Genomic DNA, 21,433 nt, shown 5'->3' with positions numbered 1-21,433 from the left:
TACGTCTATAGTACATAATCCTATGAGTGAGATATTTGTTTGAAACTGGTGGAATATCAAGTTCATTTTTAAAGGATCCAAATTACCTTTGTGATAGCATTCAGTGCAACATGCTCTTTCCAAATTTCATAGGTTGCCTTGCTTTCTGCCCTTATCTTTTACCACTAGCTGTCCAAAAAAACCACAAACTGTCATTCTCCTTACCACGCTGTACTGTTACTGGTTGGAAAAAAGTGCCAACCACAGGGCCAGCTTTGCTTATGAAGGATCTGCACCGTAGGGTATCTATGCCCAACTGGTGTTGTCGTCACTGAATCAATATTTGGAGCACGGGGGCTGTGACTATTATCTACAGACAAGAATTCTAAAAGAAAGAGGCTGGCATTTGAAATTCTGGGAAAGTTATTGTTGGAGCATTACTAAGCATATTGGAAAGTGTAAGCTATAGCCTGAAACAAGTCAGAGTTTCGATGTGAAATGAAAAGAGCCTCGTGAATCACTACTCTTTAATACTATGTCATTAAAAAAAAAGAAAAAAAAGAACTGACATATAAATCACTAGATGTCTGTATTATTCCCAGGGGGCATGTATGCTGTGCACAGTCAGGCTGCTTTTTCCCCCCAACATGCCAGTCTGGCAGACTTCACATCTGGATCACTGTTATTATGACAGTCATAACATTCAACAGGGCATGGTATTCCAGGCACAATTATACAACTTCTAAAACTGGAAATCAATTTTGGAAATTAGGTTTATGGGTTTTCTATAAGTACAACATATTTTTAGGCCTAAGAATATGCAATTAACAGACAACAGCACCACATGTAAAAAGTTGAAATATACCATAAGTATATCTAAACGCAAAGGATGAGTAGCCTAGATATATAATTACAGTACTGACTCCCATAAGATTGGCTATGCAAGTGTAGTAATATAGATAGGTGTAAGATTTTAAACTGATAATAGAAGAATTAATTGCTATCTTCTTAACTGCAGCCACATGGGAATATATTGTGTAACAAACCTTAAGACAGCTATTATGGATTTATTCCTACAACATTAATTAGACAAAATTAGCTCCAGAATGGATCTCTCATACCCCAGACAGTCAGACAGTCCAACTACTATATATTAGGGTGTGTCATCTAGCAGTGAACACTTTAGCTGTGATTCACCATGACATATCTAAACAGCCACTCTGTCTCTTCTACACACACACACACACACTCACAGACACACAACTACAAAGAACAGTTGTGCTAGCATGTATTCCTGCACAGTTCTTTAAATGGAACAACTCTTCACACTTCATTGCAGTAGCCTCAGCTTATCAAACACATAATCACCGTCTTTATCTGAGCTACTGATGTGTCACAACAACACAATGGAAGAAATGTTACCATCCAGCATATGAATGTCTGGTCATCTCTGTACAGTGTTTGTACTGTCATCATCATCATCTTCTTGGCCATGCAAGACCAACAGCAGACTTAAACGCTCCGTTTCTTACTCACATCATTGGTCTAAACAATTAAAATCAGCCAACGCAACAGCCAATTCAAGTCATACAAAGGTGATGTTGAAAGGCGAGTAAATGAAGGGTTGTGAAGAAAAAAAACACATTGTGATAAAAGGAAAAGAGTAAACGACAAAGACAGAATCAAATGAAATAACATCCCAATCCTGATCCTGCCTTATTCCCTGGCTCACTTCCTCTCTTCTCCCTTGTTCTGCTCTTTCATTTTCAACTCATTTTGCTGGCTCACTTCTTCCTCCAACACCCCCTCCATTCTTTCTGTCACTCTCTGTCTCTCTCCCTCCATGAGCAGACAGGCAGAGACAGGGAGACTGTTGTTGTGCTTGCAGTCTGACACTATCAGCTCATAAATCCCTGTCAGCAGCTTGTATGCCTCCTCTCCTCTCTCCCTCCCCGTCTCTTATCCTCCCTCCCTTCACTGGTGGAGAAACAGAAGAACCCAGTGACCTGCCAGTGAAGGTTTGACTGGCACAACCACACACACATTTAGAGAAATATATATAGAGCATATACAGTATATACAGATATATAGATAGTCAGACAGACAGGCAGACAGACAGACATCTCTGATTCTCATGCCTCCCCTATACTGTCTCTCTTTTACTAGGTTCCTTCCTCCCTGTCTTTCTTTCCCTCAGGCAATGTTTGCCGGCAGACAGTCGTCACTGACAAGAGCTTCCTGTGGTTAGGGGTAAACACCTGGTTAATGAGGCCATGCTGCACAACAACCAAAAAAAAAAGCAAAAAAGATTCACAGACCTCACTCACTCTGCCGAGTACTGTAGACTCACAATCGGGTCACGCAGCCACACTGGGTCACACGCGCAGTCACACATGCAAATAAATCTCACAGGAAAACAAGCACAGACATGAACACACTTAAGCACATACACAACCGCACATGCACATAACTGGTTCAGACTGAAAAACAAGAATCTAGACGGAGTGGACATGGATTCAAGAAGGTTCTGCTTCTGTGCCGTCACTAGTAATTTGTTCCTCAAATGCAGAAACAAATCCTTGTCTAAGTCATGTCAGCGAGACACTCAGTCAGGATTTTTGACATACTGCAAATGTTCAAACTGAGTGTGAAATGTGAGTGCTGCTGCAGCGAAGAACAGAGCTGCCTGTCTCGACTGCAAAGTCACAAAAGGACTTTTCCACTACAGGCAAGTTATTGGCCCACACCTGAACCTGCCTCAGCTGTCCAAAGTGCTGCCTTTGTCTTTCCAGCATTCTTGCAGCCTACAGGAGATGGTACAAGCTGAAGTTTGGTGGGTGGTCACAGGACTGTGCCGATTTTTTTTTGTGTCTGTGTGTGTGTCTGTTTTCGTGTGACAAACAGACACATCATCACCACTCAAATATAAGTGGCTATCTGTCTAACTGTGAGTTGACTGTAGGGGGAGCAGTAATACATCGTATTTCTGCAAGTTTGTGTCTTGCTTGCTCAGCAAGGGTCAGATAAATTACTGGTATTTTCTTACTGACAGATTCTGTTGTTCATGGAGTTCTAGTGGAAAAAAACAGCTCTTTGTCACTAGAAGAGTTTTTGATGAACCTTGAAAAGAAGGATCCACTGACCCACCTCTTACACTTTTTCACATATCATATAAGCTGCAACAGAGGAAATTTAATTTTTAAGTATGACAAATGTCCCTGTTCAACATGGGCCTTAAGCAAAGACATAAGGACACATCTCTCCAGACTACAACTATTCTCGCAGAACTCTGAGCTACTTCATGTATATTTTAAAAAACTTTGATTTGTTGGGGTGCATATTTATCGCTTCTTAAGGTACATTTACATTACAGACTTACATTTAAATGCATCCTGGACCTAAAACACAAAAACCCATCACGTGACTGCGTTGGGCAGCAAGAACAGTATATTTGTTTTTTTCCCCTTCTTCAAATTTTCACTCTTCTGATGACAAAAAAATGAAGATGTACTCATATTCTAAGCTCTGAGGCAAAATAGGCAATTTCCCTATCAGCTGTAACCAATACTTCATTTTCATGCCACTCTTGCTTTTTACATTGTGCTTTTATCCAAATTGATTTTGTCACAACAGAATTACATCTTACTGCTCCACTGCTTCAAAATATTGTGCAAGTATCAAAGCCTCAAGAATCTTCCATGTCAAAAGCACTAGAGTGCAAATGATTCACTCAGCAATCATGTTAATCTGTTATCTCTGGACAACAAGGCGCAGCCTGCATCGCATGTCTCATAGAAGTAACAGGGAAGCTTGTGGTGAATCATCAGCCCTACCAGACCCGCACGGTCTTAAGGGTTGTTTTAGTTTTGAGGAGGATTTTTTTTTCTTCTTTAATGGTCTTCATGCAAGCTATTTTAGATATGGTTCAATTGAGCAAAAACACCATGTGTATTGTATGGTAGTATCTGGGTTTGCATATGTCTGTACGCGCACGCTTGTATGGCCCGCATGTCTTTGTGTGCAAAGGAAATGGCTGACAGTGAAAAATGTGACCAATTCTAATTTTAATTGCCAGTGAAAAAACAGCCTCTGCATTTGTGGGTTCTGTCCAGATGAACAGAGGAGAAGGGGTTTAAGCATGAAAGCGTATTCCTTATCACAATTAAAAAGTGTTTTAACATACCGGCATCCCTTTGAAGTTAGATTAGCAGCAATATTGGAAAGATCAGCCCCAGTCTTAAACAATGGAAACTGAATAGGGGGAAAAAATGACTTAACAGAGCCAAAGGTAAAGTTTTCCTTTTGTTGTTCATCTTTTTTTCCCCCCTTGAATTTGGCCTCATTCAATTTTCTGATAGATTCTCTTGTGCAGAGCGACTCTTTTTTTTGTATTATTATTATTTCTTTTTTAACATAAAATTGCTTCATGTCCAACCTAGGGAATGGATTGAGGGGACTACGGCAGAAAAGAAGAAAACTTAATTTGACAGCACAATTTGAATTGGAGATCCTTCTTAGAGGATTTGAAGCCTGGAGTGACAGACGAAATTGTACATAGGCACAGCTAAGAACTGTAATCACAATAAGCCCATATAAGCGTCTTGATTGTAAGGGTCTGAAGCCACACAGTGGCTGTCTTGTGGAGCAGCAATCTACATGCACAACCGCACAGTGGAAGACACACACATCCACATGCAAATACACAACAACAATCAGCTACGGACTTACAAGTCAAAATTCCCATCAATACAAGAAAAAGCCACTCCTTACATAAAGACATGGAAACCCATGGGAAGACACAAGGGCTGGAACTGAGAACAGTGTAATTAGAGAGAAAGACAGATAGGTTAACCCGAGGCACAGAGGCAGAAAGAGAGAGAGAGGGGAGGAGAGGTGACAAGGTTGAGAAAAGTCCCATGTTAACCTGGAAGAAAGAAAACAGAGAGGAACAAACGGGGCAAAAAGGAGCAAACAGCTGCTAAGGATTTACATGCCGTAAATTATTTATGCAATCAGCTGTAGGAGCACAGACACAGGGATAGAGAGAGGGAGGCAACAGAAAAAAATAATCAGGGTTGCAGAAAAAAGAACAGGGGGTGAAAACTGAGAGCCGTAGACATGCTGTAAGTTACAACAAAGAGAAAATGTAACACTTACCCTCACACTCCTGTCTAGACACAGCAATCTTTCCCACTGAGCCTCACTCTGACACACCTGAAACAAACAGTAACACTGTTTACCTACACATGTTACTCTCCAGTTACACGCAAAGCTTCAGATGTCTGCTTCCAGGTCATGAATGACAATGCGGCGTGTTGCACGAGATGATTTCAAGTGATCTCTTAGATGGTTCTCTGTGAGTTTGAAGTCTAAATGCCAAACCTTTATTCATCTTGATGAAGATTTCTTTACATGTCTCCTAATGCATGTGTATGCCTATGATCTATATCACAAGCCAAACAACCCATGAAACAAACTTACTGTGCCTCTACTGAACTGTGCATTAATAATTTCAACCTACAGCAGGTTCAATTCAATTCAATTTTATTTATTTTTTAAATTTGCTGTATGTTCCTACTGCAGGTGCTAATGCTTCACTCTTACTGTGCTGCAGTGTATGTTCAACTTTATTTACACACTGACAGTACTTCAATAAGAACATCTGCTCTGCATTTACATAAAACACTGTAGTTAGCTTCCAGTCTTGACATTTTTTATACAGTATATATATTTAGCTAAAATTACAGCAGCTAAACAGCAAAGAAACACTGTAGCTTATACAGTCCCTAAATATTCTAGTTAAAAACAGCCTTGTAGGCTGTATTCTAAGTATTATTGTGTGAGAATAATAATACAGTGTGTAAAACCCAATAGCAAACATATGAAGAGAAACATACATCAAATTTAATTTCAAGAGCCTCTTAACTTTCTGCAGGACTCAGAATGAAATATTTACTAAACGAAACTGAAAAGGACAAACTGTATATATTTACATTTTTTTCGCAGTGATTTAGTAATTTAATGACACTGTCAGTCTTAAACTACAGCACCGCCTACCCTAAACTATGGCATATAGAGTACATCAGAAACACCACATAAAACTAACAGCATCACTGCACCCATTGCACTCGCTCTGTGCTCACTCGTACACTGTGACGCCCAGGAGCTTTTTGAGAAGATGCTGATCCACAAATTCCCATGGGTTTGGTGGAGTGGACCGGAGCCAGTGGAAATTGCAAACAAACACTGAGGCTGCTGTGTCTGATGTGAGCAAAAACAACCTCAAAGACCTCATTCACACATCACATCTGTGCGTGCGATTGTGCATGTGTTGGGAAGTTCATGAAGAAAAGTGGGAAAAAAATGGGAGCGACCGCGCGTGTATCTGTGTGTGTGTGCGTTTATGAATCTGAGGACTTGAAGGCTGTTCAAAGGCATTACAGCATCAAATTTATGAAGGCATTCACAGTAACACTGGCAATAAAATAGATCTCAGCTCCTGGCAAAAGTTCATATTAGGTCTTACTGTGGCAAGAGAGAGTGGGAAGGAGGAAGAGCGTGTGTGTGTGTGTGTGCGTGTGTGTGTGTGTGTGTGTGTGTGTGAGCGAGGGTGGAGGAAAAAGAATGAGGTGACACTAAAGGTCAAGAGAGAAACAGAGAGATGTTGAGAGGAAAACAAGAAGAAAAAGCCAGAAGAGCAGAAGAACACAAACAGAAAACAATTTCAAAATGGGAAGAGAGAAACTTCTCATGACAGGCCAATGGCAACAAAGACCAGAACCAAAAATGCAAAGAGCAGCAGAGAGAAGCAGCAGCTCTCTCCTCATGTCTCTCCACCCCATGGTTTCAGTGGCCAAGTCCACACCACATTATGGGTCCCTAGGTTTTTTATAATGGCTGGGTGTGTTCTGATTCTGCACTAAAGTCATTGCTAGTTAAATTCCATTCCTAATTAGTGGTGGGAATGAGAATGGAAAGGGGAATTGGTTGAGGAACAATTAAACATCACTGAGGGAAAACAATATTTTCAAACAACATTTCACACCACGAGCCGTGACACTGTTGGATGAAGCATACGTGCCCACACGGCAGATTTTTCTTCCTTCCCTATCAATTTCAGACTTTTCTGCCAATTCATGTATAGCTGTGGTTAATACAAAACTGCAGATATACATTTGTTGTTGACAGAATACGTGGTGGACAGTGCTGGGCAGCAACTAATTACATGTAATGCCAGAGTACTGCTGTCACTTTCATACTGCATGTAGTCCCTACAGAACTTAACTAAGAACTATTAAGAACTATTTTGCTATTTCAGGCTAAATCCTGAAATAGCAAATATGGCAGCAGGCCTGCCTACGTCAGATCAACTGTATTGTTGCACTGATGTGAACAGCAAACATTTGAGGTTCACAGCAGTTCCAAGGACTTTGCTGGCAGTGATATCTGCTTGACTGTTGAGTGCTCCTCTGGGGTTTGCATTCACTAGTTTAAATTTCTGTTTTGAGTTAAATCTTTGTGATGATGTTTAAGCTTAATTTCTATGAATATACACATCAAAAAGTGCAAAAGGATGCAAATTTGAAAAATCAACAGCTAGTATAATAAGCGCTGGCATTAGGTTGAACTACATTAACCATAGAAGACAGCACTGTGGTATTTGTGGGATCACTCTGAACAAAATACCCATTCACAGAACAAGTTTTGACTGAATAAACACATTTATTGCAGTAACATTTGGAGACTGAGACATTTAAAATAAGTGAGTAGTAGCTTCAAGGCACAACTTCAAAAATACAAAGTGTCCAAAACACGATTTATAATAAAAGTGCAGTTTTGTGGAGAATAAATGAAATAAACTGGCATCCCCGTTTGTTAAAATAGCAAGTTTTTTGTTAGCACTTTTACTCAAGCACTTGCAGTGAATGACACACACTCACAGACCCTGATGCACCTGATGTAAAGTGTTAATGATGAGAGAATTAAGAATGACTATCTCAATGTTGTGATGTTTTAATAGCGTGCAGGTGACTAACATCTTGCTGATGGGAATTTGATCATGTATTTGTTAAAGACAGACTTTTAATGAGTAGCTCTTGAGATTAAATGCCCCAGAATAAATAAGACTGAAATAAAATGTGGATATAATTTTAAATACGTGCTCAGTGAAAATATCTTGTTATGCCAAAAAACTAAGATTCAGAGAAACAAATAGATTTTGTATGGCCATTTCTGACTAGCATTACTTGTAGGGAAACCCAGCGTTATGTTACGAACTCCAAATTTTTTGGAGTGGTGAGCGGAATCTCCCACTTTAAGACGAAACACAGGCTCACATTCTTTGCTGTTTCCTTTTTTTTAATGAGTCACTCACTAACCCTACCTCCTCATAATGCTGACCACATAAATAAGCTCTCCCCAAAACCTCACAAAACTCACATTAGAGTATCATTTTTCAACTTTTTTAAATGTACTAAACAGTAATAGTTTGTTTTTCAGATTTCCATCACCACTGCTGCAAATTGCAAATGTGACTCTTTTTTTCTGGAATGATAACGGAGTAAATTGTTTCAGTAAAGCACTCAGGCAGTTTTCAGCTGCTCAGCTCTGTGCTTCACTCGAGCTTGTGGCTCTGGATACATGTGTGCAAGGGTGCAGAAAGCAAAGCTGCACATAGTGTAAATCTCACAAGACATATCATAACATTTGAGTCTGTGAAACTGTCAGTTCAAAGGCTCTTGGTCTCTAGCATATGGAGCAGTGATTTGGCAATTTAGACTATTAAATATAGACTAACAGTGAGCTAATGTTTGTCTATGTAACATGATCAAAGCTGCAAACATGCAATTATGAAATGAATGGCCTCCCTATCTCTACTGTTGCTTTACTCTTTTCATTTGCTCATAAAGCATTTTCAAGCAAACATTGTCACTTTAGAAGTCAAATGTGCTGACTAGCAGCATAGCCATGAAGTCAACACACTGGAATGCACTTCCATCCCCACAGGAGCGAAAGGATGAATTAATATTTGATTGACATGTAGTGAGCCAAGCTACCGAGTGTAAAATGTGTGCTGAAAGCAAGGAAGAAAGTACAGAGAGAGGGGCATTATGATTGATTGACTGTACCTACTGAGCAATTAGAGTGAGATTAATTGGTTAGTTGTCACTTCATTTGACTGTTATTAGCCAAGGAACTCCTCTCTGGAAACCATTTAAATGCGAGATAATTGACATAATTGTTCTGCAGACGACAGAACTCCTGTGGTACTACAGAACACAGTCTGTGGGCTAACAAGAGAAAAAGATGAAAGGAAGAAAAGAAGGTGGAAAATCAGGTAAAATCAAGAGGAAGAAACAATATTTTGCACGCGTGCATATTTTAACAACATTTGAGGTCATGGAAACTTACTGCTTGTGTGTTTTGGGCTGTGGATTAACCAGGATATGTCTCCACACTGAGTGAAATTCTTCTTTATTACATATACATGCACACACACACACATACACACACGCCAACACAAGGTCGAACTTAAAAATTAGAGCAGGGTATGAGGCGACCTTGTGAGGCTCCAGTTAACCAAATAAAAAGTGTATAGGATTTATGATCCTATCAAAGCACTAACACATAACACATCTTATATTCCTAAGCTCATTATCCATTAATGATCTTCCTAACTCATTCACTTTAAATGTTCATAATGTTTTTTAATATTTAAATATATTGCAAATATTGAATTATTGTATAATTAATCCAATGCCTACTGCAACTGAGCGCATATTTTTAAACCTCTGTCTTTCCTGCCTTCTCTGTCTGTTTTCACTTGCGCGATAAAACATTCAAACATTTACACTCTGCATATCAGTGTGGGAGATCAAGAGAAGTCAGCCTCCAAAATAAGCTGTCACGAAGATTAGATGTCATCAGTAACATTGAGGCTCTAGCCCAAGATTGCAATAGCATTCATTAAAAAAAGACATCAAATTACACGCCAAAGTGACGGTAAACTATGTGTTTTTCAGAGATATGATACAAACCAATTAAGGATAGTGTCTGTTTTCACAGTTTTAGGATTATCAGTGTGATAACTAAGCAGAAGACTAGAAGATGCATTGCGATATATCCGGTGCTGGAGGATCTTCCATGGGTTCAAACAAGGATGGTTCTGCACTGCATCTGCAGCCAAATCTGTTTCTTGTGTCCAATTCATAATGAACTGTTTGGATGACTGATTATATATAAAGTAAGTATCTCAGAGAGATGACATGGACAATAAATAATAATGAATAATGTTACAATAAAATAATATTTTTTTAAACTTACATAAGCTTTTTCACTGAGTAAGAAACAGAACAGCTACACATCTGCAAGGCGTGGAGTTTACTTTGGGACTTTAAAACAGTTACACGCCCAAAGGAAATAAAGCGCCCAGATGACTGTTAATTCAAGCTGACCCTTAAGGTATCCACGTTAAGGATTACAAGACATCTTGTCCTATATGGAATAATTTAAAATGACTGCAGGTAGTACACTGGGTTTAACTCCATGTTTTTATTTAAATATTTTAGCATGCACCCCTTGAAGAAATGAAATCTATGAATGTGTTTTAAGTATTCTGCATTACTGAACATGCCTCCTGTTACTACTGCACTTTTTCCAACAAGATCAAATCTACCCAGCGTCTGGAAAGAATTACAGTATGTTACAGTTGAGCATATCGTTCCCTCGGTGAACAGGAAATGGTTTATTTCTCCTGAGTGGAGCCTGTCCCAGCTAGGGAAGTGGCTAACCACATGAAGCTAGTGCGATCCAATCTGTTTACACACAGTAATTTGCACAGGTGAGAGAGGATGGGCTGCTGGGATGAATGTAGGAGCCTTGTTTAGTTCTCACCACTGAGGAATTCAGGTTGTTTAAAAAAAATAAAAATCATGAATTGATTTCATTTATTAAGCCCTGCTAAGATTTGTTCAGGCTTCAAATCACGTGTGCAAAAAAGGTGTGATGGATTTGTTTCAAAGTGATAACAAATTTAGGGAATGAAAAGATGTCTGCATTTAATTAAAGTGCAGCTGACATGAACACAGTCACGTAATATGGTATAGACAAGAAGGTGTGATGAGACTTGCTCTTGGAGCTATAAATATACAACAGTTCGTTATCAGGTTTAGTTCTATGACAGAAATGCAAGCAGCACGAAGCGTTTTAGTGGTCTGCATATTCAAAAGCAACACTACCACTGGTTTGACTGAACCGAGGGTCAGCTGGGGCCTTTTGGAGCTTTTACTCCCATATATTTTGGGGGCTTTTAAACAGATGTTCCCATTTCCTCCAGTTCAAAGACATATCAGGTAAACTGGACTTGAAAAGAACTTCCCCGCTGCATATATGGCTGGCTTCACATCCAGCTCAATTCATCATAGCCAAATTTTACAAAGAAAAATCTGTCTTACAAAGGTAAGCCTGTCAGGAGGAAGAAAAAGAAACAAAAAAAAGAAGAGTCTTACAGTTGAGCCGCCCTGCTTTATTTTCACGTGCTCAAGTGTGTTCATTAGGTCTGTGGTATCAACTGCTTCTCCTGCGTTAATGTGGAGGTGTTGTTGGCAGGGCATAGACGCACAGAAGTGTGAGTCTGACCCGATCACCTGGGCCTTGTACAAAGAGTCAAACAGGCAGACATGCACAAGTGCACAAAGAGAGACACTCTTAAGGCTTCCAAAGAGTCTTGTATTTATTTAGAGAAAGCGAGTCTTGACAAAATATGACACAGCTCCTAATCAACCTGGTCTCTCCATACAGCAGCCTCATTGAAAACACGTTTGTGTTGTCCACGAAACGCCGACGTCTTGTTCTATTTGTACTTTTGAAAAGTGAACAGAAGGTTAGTTTCCATGTATTTATTTTACATGTTTTTCATTATTCTGTGTTCATTCCCTCTCTCAACAATCTGCATCCTTGATCTCCGTGTTCTGTGCTAGATTTTAACTTTGCCACTTTCTTGCTTTCCCTTTCAATCCAAGGTCATGCAAAGGTTACTTCATTGTGACAACTTTCCTTTATTTTTTGCATAACATACAACAATCCATCCTAGCTCTGGTGGATATGCCATTCTTATGAGGTTATTCTGACTTGTTTACAACCTTTCCCTCCCCTTTCTTCTCCTCAAATCATTCATTCGCCCGTCCACATTGCTGATCGTTCATCACCGATACAGCCATTCCTCCGTCTTTATCATCCATCTTTAGCAGCAGTTGTTTATGTCTGCTTGACTCTCTGCCGTGCTGTTTACTGACTGCCCTTGCTTTTTTGGGCTCCTCTCCTTCAACTCTTTACTCTGTTCAATTTGTTATAACTTCTTTCATCCCTTTCCATCTGTATCACTTGGATGCATGCATTTTAAATTGACTTTTTCCCTTAGTTTTCAGCTTTCCATTCAGTTTGCTCACCTCTGCTGAAAGTTAGGTCTTTATTAAACAACACGTTGCCTTATTCCCCATCTTTCGCGTGTGTCTACTATACATTCGAAACTTGTTCCTTTCGGAGACCTTATGGAGCCTCTTCCAACTCTGAGATCACATACTGATAAATGTCTATCCTTATTTGCCTCCAAGGATGAAAGGCACTAAAGAAATCACAAATATTTGACCACAACAAACTTGGTAACACCACCCCCCTGTAACGGGTACGTGCGTGTGAGGGGCCTGAGGTGTAGCGTTTGAAGGCGGACCGAGGGGCAAGTGTATGCACACAAACACACACGCGCACGCATACATCGTCAGGCCCTGTCAGACATCCATCTCACACTTCAGTAGGCTATTTATTTTTTCTGTTTTATTTATGCAGCAATCTCCTTTCAAATTCAGCTCGCACCCATTCGTCTGACTGAGCGGCTGCCCTTTCTTTTCAAAGTGTAAAATTTCATAGACCTTGGGCAAAAATGGAAGAATGGGTGCGAGGGAGAGAGAAGAAACACTGCTAAGGTAATAACCTGATTTCGCCTCAGTTGGTTTTGATTTAAGAGAGGAAGAGTGTGTCAGAGAAACAGCAGGCGCTCTTCTGTCTCGCTTCCATGGCAGATTTTTGAAGAGCGAGGAAAGAGAGGGAAGGAGACGCAGAATGAAAGGAGAGACAATGCGAACAAAGAGAGATAGAGACAGTGAATCACACCCCATGCCAATAAAGTGAAGTGAACTGACACAAAGAAACAGAGATACCATTGAGAAAATGAGCGTTCTACAGAGGGAGACAGGGGAAGGGAGATGGAGAGGAACGAGTTGGGGGTGGGGAGTGGGGGTATTATCAGTGAATGAATTTTTAATAGCACAGAGATCAACCATGCCCAGGAGCTCAAACAGAAATAAATACCTTGCCTCCTTACTTTAAAACTCCTTTTAGAAAATATAACCACAGTACACAGTGGGGTTTTTTTTTTCCTACCAGGGTTTTTAATCACTCAGGAAAACGTGACAGCATACCTGACACCAGAAAACAAGGAGGAACCCTGACAGCAAGACGGGCAGGACAGAGAGGCTTATGGGTAAATACAAGGTTGCACGTCACTCACACCACATACACACCAGCCAGCTGATTACCCCAGGTGTCTGCATTCACACATGAGGAGCATTTGAATTTTAAACTCTTCCAAATACATGTGTCAGCCCTCGCCCATCTGTCTGTCACCCTGCAAATGCCCTGACAATAGCACGAGCACAATTAACTTAAGCAGAGAGAATGTGCCAATTTACCCCCAATTTCCTGCTTACAGCGTCAGACGTTCCTTTCAAATGTGTATTTTTTTAGCATAATATATGAGGCAGGCCATTTCCCTTGCCAAAAGCATCTCCATTTCAGCAAGGTTGTCCCAATTTGCTGATTTTGAAGCACATACCAAATTAGCGCGCAAAACATTGCAATTTTACCAGCTGCTGCGTGTTCTGTTCAAGTGTACGTCAGCGTGAAAGGCGATTTCAGTTTAAAATCTGGTCCGTGGTTCTTTCTATTTACATTATAGACTCGTCCAATTCTGTAGTTGTTCTTTTCCCAGAAGATGTATTCAGAGACGAAAAAATGCTGTGAATTTAGTCTTTATATTTAAAGAAAACAAAAAAAAAAAAAACAAGTTTATGAATTGTGCATTACTGCTAGCAAGCAAAAGCTAGGGAACTTTGAGTCTGCACTACAAGTGAATAAGGATATGTATTAATAATTATTAACCATATTCTTATTATGCCTAAGGACATTAATAATAATTTCTACCTTGAATGATGCATGTAGCTTCTTTAGACATGCCCAGATAGCTGTAAGTAACTGTCAGTGTTGGAATAATCTCTGTTCCCGGTGAGGTTGACACCCATCGCCAAGGCTACAGACACGTTACAGCACCAAGTCAGTGGGATGCCAAGAAAATGGGAAAAAGATCACCAAAGTTCTTTAGAACAGCTTCAGAAGAAGGGAACAGCAGCTACACTGAACTTCACATTGCATTTCTTACAGAGGGAGATGTATGCAATTACATTAAAAAATCATTTATGCAGCTTTTTTTCCAAGAAAACAAAGAGATAAGGTAGAAAAAATTTCTAAAATTGTCTTAAAGTAAGTGGTTGGCATCCAGATTCAAGCCTTTGGACAGTTACTTATTTGTTTGTTTGGCAGACCATTCAATTTCAAATAAAAATGAACGCTCTTTCAAAGTTAATAGGGTGTTTAATAAGCTGAACCTGGGAAATCACAGTTGGAAACTCTTGGACTTTCATACAATACGAGCTAAGAAGCTAATATAAGAAATATCCAACGATCTACGAACTACATAGCAATCTACACTCAGTACATGCATTTCTGCTCACCAGCTGCAACTCTGAATGACGCTTCCTTTTTGTGTAAATGGGGTTTTCTTATGCATGTGATGGTACGTTCTAAAATCTCCATGCTCTACAGAATAATTCTGCATTAATTTCACAATTGTAATGAATCTGCATATTGTGACAGCCCACACACACGTATGCAGCTTCAACTGACCCCTTTGCTGTTTTCATACTTTCTTTGTCACACCCTTACCGATTAGTCGACACTATACATGTAGAAGTTTCCTTATAAAACAAAGACAAATGGTTAAAGTGAGATTTTGTGTATGTCCAGTTATCCAAATAAGGTGAATTATTCTCAAACATTTCGTGAGTTATTTTTTGCCTCCATCCTGATATCCAACTCAAACCTGTCGACAAAGCTTAATACAGGGAGTCATGTTAAATAAAGCTCAGTTTAACTTATTCAGATTTTCCTAAGTAACGTTCACTAGTGTTCCTACACAATATTATCATCGAATTAGACACTGAAGCATAGTAAATTTATTTGCATCATTTATTGTCTAATTTGCCCCTGTAGGAGGAAGATCATGCTACTCTCTGAACTAAAGAAGCAGAAAAACCTGAAGTGCTTTTTCCTCTTTTTCAGGCACAGTTCCTGCAGATCTTTGTTCTGCACTGTGAGATTTGTCATCTCATTGAAAAGCTCTGCATGCTGCACCTCAAGTTTCTTACACCTTTTCTCCAGTTCTTCTAATTTTTCCTGCTTTTCTTCATGCTTTTCTCTTGCAGTTTTTTACATTTTTCTTCTTGAACTTTCTTTTCCTTGTGCAAGTCGTTGTTTGTTTGTTTTACTTTGTCAAGTATGGCCAGTAACTCTTGATGTCTCCTCTGCAGGTCGTGAAGTGTACACTGGATGTCTTTATGTATTTTTTCTGTCGTTGCTTCTCCTCTTGCATTTCAGTGTTTGTGTGCTGTACTTTGTTATAAAGTCCTTGCAAATGGGTATTTTTTTTCACCATTGCTTAGATTTTACTCTGCATTTCTGTGCATATTTTCTCCAGTTCTTGTTTCTCATCCTCAATTTCAATGTTTTTGTCATTTGCTTTGCTGTATAATACTCTTAACTCTATACTTTTCTTCTCAAACTCTTGGAGATCATGTTGCATTTCTTTTTGCATCTCTTCCAGTTGTTCTTTGTCCTTCACTAGTTGTGCATTTCTTTTGATTGCTTGATTAAACGTCACTTGAAGCCCTTCATTTTCTTCTCTATGCACTGGAGCTTGCACTGCATCTCTTGGGCTTTTTCTTGAAGCTTACACTGCAGGTTCTTGATCTTCTTTCTCTTGTTGCAGTTGTGTATTTCTTTTGAATGCTTCATTAAACATCACTTGAAGCCCTTCATTTTTCTTCTCCGTTTGCTGGAGCTTGCACTGCATCTCTTGGTCTTCTTCTTGAAGCTTGCACTGCAGGTCTTTGTATTTGGCTTCCTGCTCTTCTTTCTCTTTTTGCAGTTGTGTATTTCTTTGGAGAGCTTCATTAAAAATCACTTGCAGGCCTTCATTTTTTTTCTCCTTGTCATGGAGCTTGCACTGCATCTCTTTGTGTATTGTGTTTTGGAGTTTGCACTGTATGTCCCGGTGCTTCTCCTGTGTTGTTTTTCCTTTATACAAAGCTCAAATGCTCTTCTGAGGGCTTCAAAAAATCATCGCACTGAGGAGTGCTGGGTTGATCTCTTTGTCTTGGGTAGTGGGTTTTTTTGACATTTTGGTACCTTGTAACGACGCCTCTGTAAAGGATCCAAATGTTTTCAAATTCTTCTTAGTAGATGAATGTTTGACAGCTGCGAACCAACTGACGTATTGACTGAAAACTGAAATTACACTTCAAATTTATTTAGCTTCCTTAGAAGTTATGACAACAGGCTGTGTATATAAAACTTAAAATTTATCATGTTAGAGTGTTTAATACACTGAACCTGGGATATAACAGTTGGAAACTGTTTGAAAAAAAGGCTTTCATGAAATACAACTGTTACAAGTCAGATGAATCATGGGAAATAGCACAGAAGCTGGAAAAAGGCACAGACTGCACAGTTCAGAAAGCTAGCATGTACTGAGTGCAGATTGTTATGTTGTTTGTACATCATTAGATATTTCTAACCGTCTTATTAAGAAAAATTTGTGATTCCCAGAAAGTCGCTTCAAAAACATACTTGTTCTAAAACTGCATAAACCTTTGTTATTGTTACCTTGTTATAGCTAAAACATGCTGTAGCAGCAACCTTATTAGCCAGTAATTTCTCATGGGACACTGACAGGTCCAAACCTGCTGTGGTCTGGCTACAAGAACATGGCTTGAAGCCTGTATGGATGGATTTTGATGGATTCTCAAGATTGAAGACCTTAAATGGTTGCCAAAGTAACAATGTTCCAGCTCTTTACACTGAAAAATGTCTTTGGCTGTGTATTCTTAGTATCATTATCCTCTTAAATTATGAAATGCTGTCCAGGTTAATCATCCTCTAATGAGTTCTGAGTGCTATGATCCTATATACAGTACTATGCGAAAGTCTTGAGTGACCCCTCATTTCTTCATAATTTGGTTGGAAAATGGGATATAGGTTGAGTGATTTATCTAAACGTGCAATCATAAATGGCAAAAAACATAATTTGTGCATTTCTAATGAGATTGAAAGTCAATGTTTGATATAACTACCTTAGAACTTTTAGGCAAGTGTCCCAATAATTTATTTGAGTAGCCTTCAAGAAAGGTTCTCAAAGCTCTTCTTTGGATGATTCATCTTGTAGATACCAATAAACAGTACTATTTAAAAAAGGGGGGGAGAAAGGGGGTTTTCTTTAAAACGCAAAATATGTTAACAACATGGCGTACAATGGTGTTAATATAATGTTCCCTGCCATTTCTTCTGTGAACACCATTGTTTTTAGAATGTTTGATTTCGGCAAAGCAATTACCCTTGATTTTGATCAGCTGTGCTTTTTGAGCGTTTCTATTATGCTTACTTCATTTGTTTTTCTTATCTTTACTTGCAGATGGCACGTAATTACAGCATATTTTGTATGAAAACATTTAAATAACTTAGAAAGGTGAGAGCTGCCCACAAAGTGTCACATATCCAATTACTTTTAAACCTTTTCATTTGTAAGTTTCATAAACTTAACATAAACCTCAGGTCAAAGTTGAGATATGGCACTTCAACTGTAGTTTCTTCTACTTTATTTCATATTAAATCACCACTGACTCGCCGATCACAATGACAAAGGACTGTGGTGAAGAGCCAAAGGAGATGATGTGGTCTACGCAGTGATGGAATTCATTTCTTTCCCAGTCTTTGTGTAAGAGTCATTTCTGTTGTTTAACAAATCTATTGACTTTTTGTTTTTAATTTTAAGTCAACAGACTGATTAAAATTCCAGCAAGCAATTTCAGAAAGCAGTTCAGCAGTGTGTTTTTCAAAAGCAATATGGATCAACAACCACAGAGAATTTGGGATTTGATTGTTGTAATCTCCTACAGGGGAGATGAAGCCATATTGCACTACACCGATACTGTGCAAAATCTAATTAATCCAACCTGAATTTGAATTAACTAAAATACAACCCGTCTTCTTCCTCTTCTTTTTAACCCTAACCCCAAATAGCTCTCCTTGTATGTATTAAAACACTTAAATAATTTTATACTTCTAGAACTAGAGAATAAAAACCCAACAGTATATAAAATCGCATCCACTGAACTAAAACCCATGATTTTGTTGTTGCTCGTAGAGAATGTATCTTCACTCTAGAGAAAAAGCCTTTTTCTGCCTCTATTCATGTAGAAAAAAATGAATGATCTATAAACACCACTTACACTTTTTACTAAAATTGCTTACTTCTAGGATTATATTGTTAGGATTATAACAATTGCCAGAGTTGTATCAATAGTATAATAGGAATATGACTTTGGAATGAACATCATATCATGTTTCTGGGCTCTCTCTGTTTTGGAGTTAATCTACCATATTTGATAGCAGCTGTTGTTTATTTTGCCTAGAATGGAGGACTGCAAGCACTGAGTTCTATACACAAGAACTGTTTTGTACTGGTAATGCACAAAAAATAATGAAATATAAAGAAAACAGACAATGTTTTCATCCCTGGGTATCAAATAGTAGTCTTCTGTCAGAAGTTGCTGCCATCAACGAGGGTAGCAGTGGGTTCACCTATTGCCTTTAGTTTAGTTTAGTTTAGTTTACTTAAACTAGTTGGTTAGGTCTAGGAGAAGATATAAATGTAGACACAATCCCATCATGTTGCAATCAGAGTCAGTCTGCATCAATGAGTGCATCTCATCTGTGATGCATCTCTTTGCAATAGGGAGCTGGATGCCAAATTCAGAATCAATCCTTTAGAAAAGCAAGGTTGTCAAGCGCCTGTCATTTTGCCCTCCTAGAGCAACTATGTCACTATGGTTGCGGATGTGGAGCAGTTTCTGAATTTCTTTTTCAGATTTATGAGGTTCTTATTGGACTTAAATTTCTGTTTAATGTGAATTTCTTTTGTATGCAGACAGAAACAGATTTGCAACTTTATGCAAATTATCACAGTTCATTGCATATTATCACAAAACACATGGGGAGGAAAAGAAGGAGGGAGATGCCCTCCTAGGGCCAGCTCCCCGGCTGACCCCAGTAGGCACCCGTCCTCTAGTACCCACCAAGGCAAGGGAGCCCAGGAGATTAAGCCCCACATGTATCGGAATTTCAAGGAGGAACAACCTCCCTGCAGTTGGAGTCCCCAGGTCAATGCACCAGAGGCCCCTGCGCAAACACACACCGGACGAGGACCTGGTTGTCATGTATCGGAATATACACTCCTGGTTGTCATCTATATAGGTTCCCCCAGTTCTGCAAGCTGTTCATTCTCATTTATGTGCCCCACCCTCCCTCCCTCCTTGTTTTCAATTCATTAACTTCTTCACTTCTATTTAATGCATGGGGATCTGCCAGGCCCAGGAGCCGTCGCCAGTCCCCTTCGAGGCCTTTCCCAAACCGCAGCTCAATTCATGTCCAAGCATTCACCTTTCCCTACTAAAACGCTGTCAAACCTAAAATGGGGACGTGGGCCCAGCTAGTGAAATGCCAACTTAACTTCATTCACTGATAACAGACTGATAGCAGCGAACCACCTTAGTCTTATTGACCTTTTATTACCATCTTGATGCACTGAAGTTGCTTTGAAGACAACAACTGACTACAAGTGGACCCCATCTTTAGAACAACCATTTCAAAGACAATGATATAACAAATTCATTGCACAAAGTCTCAATAATTTTGGTAATGCTGCCTTCTCCAACCACTGTTGGATAACACAACAGCAGCGTTTGAGCCTTGAGAGTAAGAACAGGCTGAAAAAGCAGTAACATGCTGACACAAACTGATGAAGACTGAGGGGAAAAAAGCAGAGTAATGTTTGTTCACTGCAGGTCTGAAATCTCTAAAAGTGAAAAATCTATAAAATAAATAAATAAAATTCCAAACAATGCATTTTGCCTTCTTTTCATAATAACTTCAGAATTGTTTTGGGCACAATAAGCAGCTAATCAGTGACTCTAAATGAAAACTTTTTCCTTGAGCCACTCCAATATCTGTGCTAGCCATAGTGATAATAGCAGGTTTCACAGACTTATAAAGCTTCTGCGTGCTCATCTCCAGTGAGACAAACAAGGACAAACACGCACGCAAAGAATGTGTTTCACTGAAGCCGACTCAGCTGTAATAAAATAATATAAAGTTGTACCACATTTCAGTTCATATTGGAGCAGTAGTATTATTCCCTGCACCTATTCCTATTATCACGGGCTCTCAAAATGACTCAAATTAAAACTCACATTAATCCGACAGTGTAATCCCTCTGCTGCATGGAACAGTCTTTTCAGTCTGAGTGTGGATTAGAGAACACTGAGACCCTGTGTTGGTGGTCACTGGTGTATAACACCTCATAAAGATAATATGCTATGTGTGTGTGCGTGCTTGTGTTTTTCCTGCTGCGACGGTGGTCAGCACAATATAGCACAAAAAGCTTGCGTGTGTGGGAGGGGTAGGGTGTTGTACATGTGGATAATGTGCTTCTTTTACCCTTTGTGGTTACCTGGTGAAGAGGAAAATCCCTATGAGGTGGTCTTCTTGCTATGTGGACTACAATGAAAGCGGCCTGTAACAGAGGAAATGGTGAATTAATAAAATAAGCCCCCTGAGTAGAACACTGTTTGACTAGTCAGAGGGCACAGAAAAGGGATGGAGGGAAGGGTTTGGCAGAATAAAGAAAAACTGGGAAGCACGGATAAAATGTCACTGTTTGTACATGTTTTGTGGCCATCTATAGGTTTGCAGTGGTGCGCTGAATATATAAAGGCCTAATGCACGTTGAGTGTATTTCATATTATCCTTTGCTGAATCAAGAAGGAAATAAATATATAAGTAAATGACAAGTTTTTGTCTCAGTGATCCCTGAACAAAACACACACACGTTTTTTTGCCTGCCCTCCTTACTTTCAATCAAACAGCTTATCATGCTGCTCACACAGCATCCTGTACAGCATCTTTAAGTATCAATAAAACCCTAGCTGCAATCACCACATTAAAAGAGAGG

The 21,433-nt window shown here is 39.3% G+C and overlaps 1 pseudogene; it reads right to left on the bottom strand.

Annotated features, from left to right (window-relative positions):
• LOC116329604 overlaps positions 1-21,433 on the bottom strand; it is a 194,908-nt pseudogene that overhangs the window by 96,407 nt on the left and 77,068 nt on the right.

The sequence above is a fragment of the Oreochromis aureus genome, linkage group 11, assembly GCF_013358895.1.
Source record: "Oreochromis aureus strain Israel breed Guangdong linkage group 11, ZZ_aureus, whole genome shotgun sequence".
Classification (NCBI taxonomy): domain Eukaryota; kingdom Metazoa; phylum Chordata; class Actinopteri; order Cichliformes; family Cichlidae; genus Oreochromis; species Oreochromis aureus.
The sequence above is the reverse complement of the archived record's forward strand: the minus strand, read 5'-3'. Positions and strand labels throughout refer to the sequence as shown.